At 42.3% G+C, this 10,863-nt stretch overlaps 8 non-coding genes across 8 annotated transcripts; 5 read left to right on the forward strand and 3 right to left on the reverse strand.

The window, feature by feature from the left end:
* Positions 1–5,091: 5,091 nt before the first annotated feature.
* Positions 5,092–5,164, forward strand: trnar-ucg. The gene has a single exon. It is a non-coding gene; the product is annotated as a tRNA-Arg (tRNA).
* Positions 5,165–6,049: 885 nt separating this feature from the next.
* trnaa-agc lies at positions 6,050–6,122 on the reverse strand. The gene has a single exon. It is a non-coding gene; the product is annotated as a tRNA-Ala (tRNA).
* A 109-nt stretch (positions 6,123–6,231) lies between these two features.
* Positions 6,232–6,305, forward strand: trnai-aau. The gene has a single exon. It is a non-coding gene; the product is annotated as a tRNA-Ile (tRNA).
* A 199-nt stretch (positions 6,306–6,504) lies between these two features.
* trnar-ucg lies at positions 6,505–6,577 on the forward strand. Its single transcript has one exon. It is a non-coding gene; the product is annotated as a tRNA-Arg (tRNA).
* A 427-nt stretch (positions 6,578–7,004) lies between these two features.
* Positions 7,005–7,077, reverse strand: trnaa-agc. The gene has a single exon. It is a non-coding gene; the product is annotated as a tRNA-Ala (tRNA).
* A 109-nt stretch (positions 7,078–7,186) lies between these two features.
* trnai-aau lies at positions 7,187–7,260 on the forward strand. Its single transcript has one exon. It is a non-coding gene; the product is annotated as a tRNA-Ile (tRNA).
* A 1,325-nt stretch (positions 7,261–8,585) lies between these two features.
* Positions 8,586–8,659, forward strand: trnai-aau. Its single transcript has one exon. It is a non-coding gene; the product is annotated as a tRNA-Ile (tRNA).
* Positions 8,660–9,810: 1,151 nt separating this feature from the next.
* Positions 9,811–9,883, reverse strand: trnaa-agc. The gene has a single exon. It is a non-coding gene; the product is annotated as a tRNA-Ala (tRNA).
* Positions 9,884–10,863: the final 980 nt, after the last annotated feature.

Here is a 10,863-nt window from a genome sequence, read left to right on the forward strand (position 1 = left end):
GCAAATATAGAAAGAAGAAAGTAAATTTTTACTTCCTTCAGTAAATATATTCCTCTGTGTGTTTCAATCTTTATTCTTCTTTCTTTCTGAGGACCATATGAGTTTATTTTCCTTCTAACAGTGTTCTTTTTCCAGAGGAAAGGAATCTGAACAGGTTGGAAGAGCCAGTGCACAGTGAGTGTGTACTGTCCACATCTGCTGTAGCATCCCTGAGAGAAGATGCTGCCGCCACCTTTCAGCAGAGAACAAAAAAGATGACCATGCATGAAAAGTTAGCCAGAGAATTTCATGAGCATAAAATGAAATATCTGAAGAAAGAACATGAAATGAAAATGAGAATTCTACAGGTTGAATTGGATATGAAGCTAGAAGATAGAGAGCTTTGAGAGAGCCAAAAAAGATATAGTAATGAGACAATTGTGATGACCAGCCATGGTGAACAATATATTTAAAAAAAAAAAATGTTTTGTCATTTGGATATTCATGAGTGTGAGTATTTTAATCATCACAAACTACATTTACACCAGCCTTGGTTTAGTCACTCATTTAACCCTCCTGTTGTCCTCCCGGGTCAATTTTGACAACAGGAGGGTTAATTTTATTGCACACCATTTTAATTTTGTACAGAACAAACATTATCAAAGCAATAGAAATATAAAACCTATATTTAAATGCATCCCATTTAGTTGAAGTACTGCAATGTGAAAGCAATTGTGTTTGCGAGTCCTCATTGGTCATCGCCTGCCTCAGCCATGGGAACATCTGCTTGATCCTGATCTTAAATTGGAGGATCAGGACAACAATGCTGCTTCAGCACAGCTGTAGCAACGGTTATCTTGCAGCATCTTCTTAGCTTGTATTGTGTAAACACTGGAATCGATTTTTTTTCATACTCCAAACATACACTCGACCATCCCTCTAGTGCAGATATGAGCTCTGTTGTATCTTTGCTGCTCAGCTGTTGTGTGATTTATGAAAGGAGTAAATAAAAATGTATTCTAACCATGTTCACTGATACCAAGTAGTAGTCCACTACGTTGACCTCTCTTGAATTGTGAGATAAACTTTCCTAACTGTGTTTGAAAACTCTCAACTAGCAGTACATACGCCCTGAACCATGAATCCTGTACTCCTCATCATCATGAGTTGATGGACACTTGATAGGAACATGACATCCATCTACACAGCCAATCACTCCTGGGAAGTAACCATATAATAGAATTGCCCTTTATAGTTGGCTTGGCCAGCAACATCAGGAAACTTGATGTAAAGACTCAGTTCACAAAATGTCCCTGCAGACTCTGTGAACTATTCTACTTGCTCCACTGGCACCACACAAATAACCAGTTTCACAATGTTTGATTCCAGTTGCCAAAAACCTCAAAGTGATCAGAACTTGGAGAGAATTGGGTAAAGACCTTCCTCTTTGAGACAGAGAGGAAAGTCTCGGTTCAAGTAAAGATATTATCTCCAATGTATTTTCTAGTGCATCATTTAGACATTCCAAATAGTCCATACTCCCTACCAAACAACACTAAGCAGAAGTCGTGCAAGTGTCTGTGCAAGTCAATTTGAGTTAAGACAGCTCGACCTTGAAGCACTAATATAACTACATATTTGAGTTCTAGCAGTCAGAGTAGTAGTGGTACTCTAGTTGTAGTAGTATGATTGATTGATATGAGTGACTGCATTTAGTCATTGTTACCAGTCTGCAAATTTTCACACTTTTTTTCCCTTTTCGTTATCACAAAATTTTTTCTGGCACTGTATAGCGTGTATAAGCCCTACGACTCTAAAATTCTACTGTTTCCACCTGTACAACAATACAGCTACACCAAATATATCGTTTATGGCATGCACATGAAGAGAGCTGCTCGCCTCCTCCTCAGTGAGTGACTGTCTGGACTGAGAAAGAAATGGAGAGTTTGAAGAGAAAGAAATGCTCGTGTAAATTTCAGACGTCCTGGAAAGAAGAATTCCTGTTTCTTAGGGAGAGTTTTAAAGGAAAGGGGCATGCATTTTGTAAAATCTGCCATATTGATTTTTCCATACTGATGCAAATCACCATTGAGAGGCTTAGAAACATACAAAGGCGATGACAGTGCACCAGGGCCAGCAAAGCATTCGTAGGCCTGCTTGGTAAAAGGAGACCTGATGCAGTAGTATATGCAGAGACTGAGATGGCGAAAGATAACATCACCTTCACCTTCAGTGATGAAATACAGAATTTCCTTAGGATGTAAGAATTGACAGGTTTAGAGCTATTATTGGAAGAGATGGAAGGTTCAAGTATCTTGCTCGACTGACAAAGGCACTTGTGTGCGTACCACACAGCAGTGCATCATCAGAGAGGGTGTTCAGCATAGTCAGAAAGATAGTGACAGAGAATAGAATGAGGATGGACAACTCTAACCTTTGCTCACTCCTTCCCTGCAAATTGAATTTCACAGGTCTGGCCCACACCTATTCTCCCTCAAGGACAGTGCTACAGGCTGCAAGGCACTGCACTGTTAACTACAATACGCATTTGCACAGACTCTCTGAAGGGAAGGGGCAAAAAATGAAAAAAGGGCACGTCCTCCACATGCACCAACATGGGGGCCCACTGGGTTGGGTTGAATATTAGTTTACACCAGAGGGGCAAATTATTCTGTATTCTGTCCTGAGATTCTTAAAATTAAACGTATTTAACATAAAAATGCTGTTGCAGTGTACTTACTATTTTGTTATTTTCATTCTTTAAAAGTCACCAAAATGCAAAGAACCAGAGTCTCTAAAACCCAAATCTTTCTGGGAGAAAACCCAGACCCTCCACTTTGGTTTAAATCATCCCTACTTTGGAGTTCTCATGGTTTGCTACAGAACTTGAAGAAATCAGCAAGTAGGAAGTTTTGTTGCAGTTATGTTGAAGAGTGGTCTTGACAATTTAAGGCACCAGTAGCTGCAGTGTGCAGGCTAACGGCTAGCAGTAAACTAGCTGAGTGAGTCAGTGGTAGTATGGCTGCTGTCAGCAGTGTTGCCAACATTGTCGCTAGATGTAGTGATTTTTTCAGACCCCTTTTTAGTGACTTTTTTTTTTCAAAAAAGCAGCTATTGACATATCTACCGACTTTTTGGACAGACCTTAACTCCTTGAAGGAAGTCACCAGTAATTCTCAGTAAATGAGAGGTAACGAGGCTGTTTAGTGGGCGGGACAGAGCAGCAGCATGTTCAGTGGACCAATCGTCAGCCAGACAGAGTTGTGAATGAGCTGTGAATGTGTGTACCTAATGACCAATCGCTGATCCCCATTGCTTTTATTCTAAATGATTTAACTTTACAAAGTTTGATTTTGTTGTCAAAATAGACAGTTAACAATAGTGACTTTATCTCTCTATTCACGATACTTCAGTTTGAGTTGATACAACAGCCTGCATAAAACAGTTTTTTAATATTAGAGGTAGATTTAAAATAAGTAGCTAATGATATACAGTAGCTAGTTACAGTCAGTTTAATTTAATTTAACTTAATTTTCTTTAGATTTTTAAAAAATCTTGTATGTATGTATTTACATCATGATGTCATAGATATGCAAATTAGCACATGACATCATCTAGCAACATCTAGCGACTTTTCCTGCAGGCTTTAGCTACTTTCCGCTAAATATAGTTGTCAACACTGGCTGTCAAGGCCGACAGTGGTGTGCTGATTGACACAGAGGTGGGTGGGTTTTATTAACTGTGAATGTAGCTGTACATTTATGTTATGAGCCTCATTTTATGATAAAATAAATTATGCAGTCCTTTGAGCAAAGCAGAGTTCCTCAATTTTGTGTAGATACTGCTGAATGTAGTGATGTGAATTTAGAATGAGCTACAATTTATGCCATGGAGCAGTAAAGGTGTCTCTGAGCTTTTCAACCAGCTATGGAGGATGAAGCAGGACACTGTTTGAATAAGACTCCTTTATTTCTCAAGGGAGAGCAAAGGACATGCTGTAGCAGAGAAAAAGTATGGATTTAATTTAAGTTTGGTTTAAAATGTTGATGATTGTGTAGCCTCATGTTTGTCAGGTTAAAGGCAAATAAACCTGTTGAATTTTATATGTGCTGTAGTTTGAATTTGTACAGAGAAAAAACAAGTGCAAAGATAGCTGTAGACCTGTTCTGATGATAGAGTGTTGAGGACTATCAATGTGTGTTTGTGTGTTTTTATGGCAAGACAGTTAAAGTGGGTTTTGGACAACCATTCATCTCTAGCATGAACAACAGTTATAAACCAGTAACATTAGCTTTACAAGTGTGTTTCATTTGAGAAATAACATGTTTTTTTTGGGTGTTCTTGAATGTGTGTCATCAGTGTTGTTATTTTCACTAAAATGCTAATTGCTGTTTATTTTCACTGACTTGTGACATTGTGCTTTAGAATAAGATTTCACAGCTTTAACAGAGCATCACAAGGTGATGTTAGGGCCAGAAATTAAACAAGCATTGTAGCTAGTTCTGATTCATGAAATCCTGAGGTTGGTCTAATTGATATCATGGCATTGTTCATACAATAGGTCTATCCATATTTCTGTAGGAATTTGGACAATATTCCTGATGTACTATATTCTCAAAGTTAATTTTATTGTAGAGGAACAATACCTCTCTTCTCTATGTATATCTTTATGAAAACAAATTGCTTGTGTATCATTCATAAATTTCAATATTTACCTAACAAGTTCTGTCAAAAATAAACCACATGAATGTAGAGCAATGTTGAATAAATCTGCATGGTTGGGCTGACAGTACCCAAAAATGCATCAAAACACCCAACTGTTAATAAATAATCATTAAAAGTAGCCAGACCTGTACCAAAGTTTTGGCATGTATTGAATGATCTATTATTATCATGTTTTAATGTAATGTGCTGTGTAATTGTGCTGCCTGCGGATGGAATGAAAGTTGATGTAAACTTCCCACTGTTTCTAAGCCATGGGTTGACCAACAGTGCCACATCATCTCACATGTGTATCCCATGACGGCGAAAGCTTCACATCCAAAGTCCAGCTCCTTCTTACTCTAGACTACTACTGTAGCCCCATTGAAATGCACACATCCCTTTCCACATGACCACGTGGCCTAAAGGACAAGGCGTCTGACTTCGGATCAGAAGATTGAGGGTTCGAATCCCTTCGTGGTTGGATGCCCCCACTTCTGTCAGATTTGTGTATGTGTCTGTTGAGTAAAAAAAATCCCAATGAGAGGCTGTGAACATGGACATCAAGCAATGTGACGTTGCTCACTATGGGTTAAAACTACTAGTGGTCACAGAGATGCAGGAGGTTACAAAAGGTGTGTGATAAAAGCTTTGGGAAGTTAGAGGAAATATGTGTTTTCTGTGATCAACATTTGTGTCAGAGGGTGTACCTGTAAGAACTGGGCACCCTTGCTCTGCTTATTATGGGCACACAGCAGGAATCCTGGTTTACGTCAGTTCCTTCGAATCAAGGCATTGTGCGTTTCCTGCCATGAAGATTTGGATGCACAGCGTTGACTTTACAATGCTGCGACGACGACTTTCAGGGACAAGACCCATTTTACACCAAAGAAGACACGGGAATGGAGAATGCGGGCGTCGATCCCGCTGCCTCTCACATGCAAAGCGAGCGCTCTACCATTTGAGCTAATTCCCCTCTGGAGGTGCCAACTGGGGAAGTATTCACCAGGTGCTGACGATTTCCAATGAAGTTAGTGACTGGTTTTCCCTATTGACATACTGTATGTCTCGTGCAGTTTTTTTTTGTGAAATTCTTGGCCACGCCTGTGGGCTCAGAGGATTAAAGTGTGGAGTTAGATTCACCAACTGTGAGTATTCAAAATTTTCAAGGAGATGATTATGAAAAGGCAAAAGCTGCCTGAGAACAGAAGGTAAATGTCCTCCAGAAGGTCAGGCATAGTTATGTTCCTCATCAAGAAAGTATCGTGGTGACACGACACAATATCCTTTTGTAATGATGTGATTGCGAGACATCAGCCTCCAAACAAAAAGTAGTGGATGCTGACTGGCTCGACAGAAAAGAAGGTAATGGAGAATGCGGGCATTGATCCCGCTACCTCTCGCATGCTAAGCGAGCGCTCTACCATTTGAGCTAATTCCCCTCTTAAAGACAATTACGAGAGAGGTGCCAACAGGTCGCAAAATACTCGAAAGCAATTGCTTCCCTGTCATTGTATAAGGGACATGGTTGTAAGAGGATTCTAAATAGCAGGCCAGTTAGCTCAGCTGGTTAGAGCATGGTGCTAATAACGCCAAGGTCACAGGTTCGATCCCTGTACTGGCCAGGAACTATTGTCGTAAAGGGAGAAATCCTTGTGCCGCCTGCTTCCCACTGTTTCTAACCCATGGGTTGACCAACAGTGCCACATCATCTCACAGGTGTATCCCATGACGGCGAAAGCGTCACGTCCAAAGTCCAGCTCCTTCTTACTCTACACTACTACCAACGTAGCCCCATTGAAATGCACACGTCCCTTTCCACATGACCACGTGGCCTAAAGGACAAGGCGTCTGACTTCGGATCAGAAGATTGAGGGTTCGAATCCCTTCGTGGTTGGACACCCCCACTTCCGTCGGACTTGCGTATGTGTCTGTTGAGTGAGGACAATCCCAATGAGAGGCTATGGACATCAAGCAATGTGACGTTGCTGACTATGGGTAAAAAACTACTAGTGGTCACAGAGATGCAGGAGATTAGGCAAGGTGTGTGGTAAAAACTTTGGGAACTTAAAGGAAATATGTGTTTTCTGTAATCAACATTTGTGTCAGAGGGTGTACCTGTAAGAACTGGGCACCCTTGCTCTACTTATTATGGGCACACTCAGCAGGAATCCTGGTTTATGTCAGTTCCGTCGAATCAAGGCATTGTGCGTTTCCTGCCATGAAGATTTGGATGCACAGCGTTGACTTTACAATGCTGCGACGACGCTGCGGCATTGACTTTCAGGGAAAAGACCCATTTTACACCAAAGAAGAAACGGGAATGGAGAATGCGGGCGTCGATCCCGCTACCTCTCGCATGCTAAGCGAGCGCTCTACCATTTGAGCTAATTCCCCTCTTAAAGACAATTACGAGAGAGGTGCCAACAGGTCGCAAAATACTCGAAAGCGATTGCTTCCCTGTCATTGTATAAGGGACGTGGTTGTAAGAGGACTCTCAGCAGCAGGCCAGTTAGCTCAGCTGGTTAGAGCGTGGTGCTAATAACGCCAAGGTCACAGGTTCGATCCCTGTACTGGCCAGGAACTGTTGTTGTAAAGGGAGAAGTCCTTGTGCCATCTGCGGATGAAATGAAAGTTGATGTAAACTTCTCACTGTTTCTAACCCATGGGTTGACCAACAGTGCCCCATCATCTCTTCATGTGTATCCCATGAAGGTGAAAGCTTCACATCCAAAGTCCAGCTCCTTCTTGCTCTAGACTACTACCAACGTAGCCCCATTGAAATGCACACGTGACCACTTGGCCTAAAGGACAAGGCGTCTGACTTCGGATCAGAAGATTGAGGGTTCCGGATTCGCGTATGTGTCTGTTGAGTAAAGAAAATCCCAATGAGAGGCTGTGAACATGGACATCAAGCAATGCGACGTTGCTGACTATGGGTCAAAACTACTAGCGGTCACAGAGATGCAGGAGATTACAAAAGGTGTGTGGTAAAAGCTTTGGGAACTTAGAGGAAATATGTGTTTTCTGTGATCAACATTTGTGTCAGAGGGTGTACCTGTAAGAACTGGGCACCCTTGCTCTGCTTATTATGAGCACACTCAGCAGGAATCCTGGTTTGTGTCAGTTCCTTTGAATCAAGGCATTGTGCGTTTCCTGCCATGAAGATTTGGATGTACGGCGTTGACTTTACAATGCTGCGACGACGACTTTCAGGGCAAAGACCCATTTTACACCAAAGAAGAAACGGGAATGGAGAATGCGGGCGTCGATCCCGCTGCCTCTCACATGCAAAGCGAGCGCTCTACCATTTGAGCTAATTCCCCTCTGGAGGTGCCACCTGGGGAAGTATTCACCAGGTGCTGAAGATTTCCAATGAAGTTAGTGACTGGTTTTCCCCACTGACATGCTGTGTGTCTCGTGCAGTATTTTCCTGAGAAATTGGTGGCCACGCCCGTGGGCTCAGAGGATTAAAGCGTGGAGTTAGATTCAGCAACTGTGAGTATTCAAAGTTTTCAAGGAGATGATTATGAAAAGGCAAAAGCTGCCTGAGAACAGAAGGTAAATGTCCTCCAGAAGGTCAGGCATAGTTATGTTCCTCATCAAGAAAGTATCGTGGTGACACGACAAAATATCTTTTTGTAATGGCGTGATTGTGGGACATCAGCCTCCAAACAAACAAAAAGTAGTGGATGCTGACTGGCTCCACAGAATAGAAGGTAATGGAGAATGTGGGCGTCGATCCCGCTACCTCTCGCATGCTAAGCGAGCGCTCTACCATTTGAGCTAATTCCCCTCTTAAAGACAATTACGAGAGAGGTGCCAACAGGTCGCAAAATACTCAAAAGCGATTGCTTCCCTGTCATTGTATAAGGGACGTGGTTGTAAGAGGACTCTCAGCAGCAGGCCAGTTAGCTCAGCTGGTTAGAGCGTGGTGCTAATAACGCCAAGGTCACAGGTTCGATCCCTGTAGTGGCCAGGAACTGCTGTCGTAAAGGGACAAGTCCTTGTGCCGCCTGCGGATGCAATGAAAGTCGACGTAAACTTCCCACTGTTTCTAACCCATGGGTTGACCAACAGTGCCACATCATCTCACAGGTGTATCCCATGACGGCGAAAGCGTCACGTCCAAAGTCCAGCTCCTTCTTACTCTACACTACTACCAACGTAGCCCCATTGAAATGCACACGTCCCTTTCCACATGACCACGTGGCCTAAAGGACAAGGCATCTGACTTTGGATCAGAAGATTGAGGGTTCGAATCCCTTCATGGTTGGACGCCCCCACTTCCGTCGGACTTGCGTATGTGTCTGTTGAGTGAGGACAATCCCAATGAGAGGCTGTGAACATGGACATCAAGCAATGCGACGTTGCTGACTATGGGTCAAAACTACTAGTGGTCTCAGAGATGCAGGAGATTACAAAAGGTGTGTGGTAAAAGCTTTGGGAACTTAGAGGAAATATGTGTTTTCTGTGATCAACATTTGTGTCAGAGGGTGTACCTGTAAGAACTGGGCACCCTTGCTCTGCTTATTATGAGCACACTCAGCAGGAATCCTGGTTTATGTCAGTTCCTTTGAATCAAGGCATTGTGTGTTTCCTGCCATGAAGATTTGGATGCACGGCGTTGACTTTACAATGCTGCGACATTGACTTTCAGGGCAAAGACCCATTTTACACCAAAGAAGAAACGGGAATGGAGAATGCGGGCGTCGATCCCGCTGCCTCTCACTAATTCCCCTCTGGAGGTGCCACCTGGGGAAGTATTCACCAGGTGCTGAAGATTTCCAATGAAGTTAGTGACTGGTTTTCCCCATTGACATACTGTATGTCTCGTGCAGTTTTTTCTGGAGAAATTCTTGGCCACGCTCATGGGCTCAGAGGAAGTGTGGAGTTAGATTCACCAACTATGAGTATTCAAAGTTTTAAAGGAGATGATTATGAAAAGGCAAAAGCTGCCTGAGAACAGAAGGTAAATGTCCTCCAGAAGGTCAGGCATAGTTATGTTCCTCATCAAGAAAGTATTGTGGTGACATGACACAATATCCTTTTGTAATGGCGTGATTGTGGGACATCAGCCTCCAAACAAAAAGTAGTGGATGCTGACTGGCTCGACAGAAAAGAAGGTAATGGAGAATGCGGGCATTGATCCCGCTACCTCTCGCATGCTAAGCGAGCGCTCTACCATTTGAGCTAATTCCCCTTGTAAAGGCAATTACGAGAGAGGTGCCAACAAGTCGCAAAATACTCGAAAGCAATTGCTTTCCTGTCATTGTATGACGGACGTGGTTGTAAGAGGACTCTCAGCAGTAGGCCAGTTAGCTCAGCTGGTTATTCCCCTCTTTAAACATGGCCACAGACACTTTATCTATGCATACGTTCAAATTGCCCATACACATTTAAAACTATGAATGCACTTCAACGTCACTTATGTAGATCACATTTTGATCAGACATCTCAAAGATCAGTAGAATGCACAACATTTAGCTTCCATCATGTAGTGACAGCCTCACTGAAAGATTTTTTTACTCATGTTAACAGCCATCTAAAAAGACATGAGACCATCTGTTGTATGTTTGATAATTGTTCCTTTCCAACAAATATTTATGCAACATATAAATCTCACAAGAAAAGAACAGAAAGTACAAGACATATACACTGAATGATTTCAAAGCCTGAATTGTAAAAGATGACACAGCAGATTCACTATAATTCTACTTTGGGAGATACATGTTTGACAGAGAGTAATGAGTTACTTAATGATGCTGAACTTGAAGATGGTGCACTGGTTCCAAAACCACGTGGTGACACGACACAATAAAGGACAAGGCGTCTGACTTCGGATCAGAAGATTGAGGGTTCGAATCCCTTCGTGGTTGGACGCCCCCACTTCCGTCGGACTTGTGTATGTGTTGAGTGAGGACAATCCCAATGAGAGGCTATGGACATCAAGCAATGCGACGTTGCTGACTATGGGTAAAAAACTACTAGTGGTATCAATATCTCTACTTTGGGAGATACATGTTTGACAGAGAGTAATGAGTTACTTAATGATGCTGAACTTGAAGATGGTGCACTGGTTCCAAAACCAGAAGACTTGCTAAAAGTTATAGAACAGAAATTCCATGCACCAAGCTCTGCTATTGATGAGCTGAATAAGCTAATGAATGAGCTAAATGAGTT

The sequence above is a fragment of the Thunnus maccoyii genome, chromosome 6, assembly GCF_910596095.1.
Source record: "Thunnus maccoyii chromosome 6, fThuMac1.1, whole genome shotgun sequence".
Classification (NCBI taxonomy): domain Eukaryota; kingdom Metazoa; phylum Chordata; class Actinopteri; order Scombriformes; family Scombridae; genus Thunnus; species Thunnus maccoyii.